A 2,202-nucleotide genomic window follows, 5' to 3' on the forward strand; every position below is an offset into this window, starting at 1 on the left:
AGGGGGGGGGGGGATCCTGTAGACATACCTAATGAAATATATTAGTCAAAAGTTCTTCTTAAAATTGATATCTATCTAAAATGTAACAAACCCAAATTTGGGGGATCATTTAAACAGTCCCTAAGCGCTCATTTTGAACTGCAGAAATCATTATGCAACAGAGCAATATAAACCGGAAATTTCCTAAATGTTATATTTTTGGGCTTGTTTGGGTGCGAAAGTAAAATGAGATTTCTGATCTTTTACATCAATGCCCTGCATAATTCCTCGGAATTTCCTGTATCGCTAATTAAAAAAAAAAAGTCTTGAACCCATAAATCTACAATGATCCGTCATATTGTAACGGGTCCCCATTACAATTATGCAGTTTAGGGGGACGTCTGCACGTTTACGCACCTGACGGAGGTTGAGGGATGACCATACATCTCTGGAGAGTTCCTGGGGCTTGAGTGGTGGGCAGTTGATGACAGGTGCGCAGGTGTTTGGCGCAGGTAACTGGGCCCAAACCGTTACTGCGACCCGCAACAGCCAAAAACACCAGTGGGATTCCAAGACCTTCATACTGTAATTAAAAATTTCTATGTAACGTCGATTATGGATTTTTTTTTTTTTTATTTGCAGAGTCCTTAATTACCATTTATTTTTTTTACTTTTGTATTTCACTTACCTGTGCAATAATGGCAAGGCTTTCCTCTTTGCCCTTGTGAGCAGAGGTTACACGGAGCTGGCAGGGGACCACCCAGTTTCTTTGCAGTGGTCTCGAATCTTTTCACGGTGGCGTACCCGATTTGGATCCCATCAACACGAAAACCTAGTATCAATATAGAAGTCATAAAATTTAAAAAATTAATTGCACGAATATTGCAACGTTTTGATAATTTAATAAACAAAAATCATAGCTATACGACATAAAAAACGACAGATTTAAGTTGTTTTACCAAGCCTTTTTGTTTTGGTATAAACGCATCCAGCTTATCTGCAACCCACTGGAAGTTCCTCTTCACCTGATCAAGACCTCTTCGAAACACTCTCAAGATTACGGTAAACCTGTAAGCGGGAGGGTCTGTCAGTATGGTGACGAACGATGTTAAGGAACCACGCTATTAGTTTCTTTATAATTAAGGTATATGCAAGTATGTAGTGATGCCCAAATACGAAAATATTTTTACTGTTTTGTCCTTCATCAGCCTTTTGTCACCAGAAGGCCAAAGTCTCCAGGAATCTGGTCAATGGTATCGGACAAAAGAATTTCTTCTGCAAGATGGAACAAAATTACCCATGAATCAGTTTTCCCCATTTTTTTTCTTGGCTTAATTAAATTTCGAATGCGTGGCTTATTATTACGTTCTTCTTAAAGCAGGTGCCCTATCCTTTATACTAGCAGATATCCTCATAGCAAGAACTTCTGGTCTCGGCGTCAATGCCAAACTCAATCTTCATATCAATAAGGCACAATCCAGTGCTGCCCACGCCCGCTCGAGCACCTCGAACAGGTAACAGTGGTTTTCGCCATTATATCGTACTCATAGCGACTAATGACCACGCCTCCAATTTCAAGCTTGGCGTCGATGACCTGCTCCTCACTCCCTGAGGATCATGATTAGCTCATCCGGGAAACAGGGAAAAAAACATTCCCTAAATCTGACAAACCATTTCAATTCCATAAATCTGGCAAAAATCATCCCCAAGAAAAGTCCCCCCCAAAATCAACCCTGCTCTCTACACAACAGAACCGGGATGTGCAAAACCTTGAAGAAAGTTTCCATCTTCGGCGGCGTGAAGCGGTACCCTCAGCGACCCCCTGGTGGCGGCGCAGGAAGGACCCCGTTGCGACTCTCCGTGTGACCCATTCGAGTGGGATCTGTGGCATTTGCGGGACAAGTAGGTCTTCTCAGATAGCGTTTTTCAACCATGAGGTCTAATCCCTGTGATATGGATTGTCATTGTGAATACGATAATTTAAAATCATATAACAAGATAACTAGGGGAAAAAATGTACGAAGTCCCTGTACAATAAACACCTGACATGTCTATTTACATTATAAGAATTGCACTTACAAACTACAAAATAAAAGAAATAAACCACTTGTGCCACACTCGTACGCCACAGGACACCAAACTAAACACACGGTACTGTACACATACAATTCATCCGCGCGCGCGCAGATCCATCAATCTATCCATGTAGCCACCCTACATGTA

At 41.6% G+C, this 2,202-nt stretch overlaps 1 pseudogene; it reads right to left on the minus strand.

Moving 5' to 3' along the window:
- LOC119593654 overlaps positions 1-1,902 on the minus strand; it is a 4,481-nt pseudogene extending 2,579 nt beyond the window's left edge.
- Positions 1,903-2,202: the final 300 nt, after the last annotated feature.

Source organism: Penaeus monodon, chromosome 32 (assembly GCF_015228065.2).
Source record: "Penaeus monodon isolate SGIC_2016 chromosome 32, NSTDA_Pmon_1, whole genome shotgun sequence".
Classification (NCBI taxonomy): domain Eukaryota; kingdom Metazoa; phylum Arthropoda; class Malacostraca; order Decapoda; family Penaeidae; genus Penaeus; species Penaeus monodon.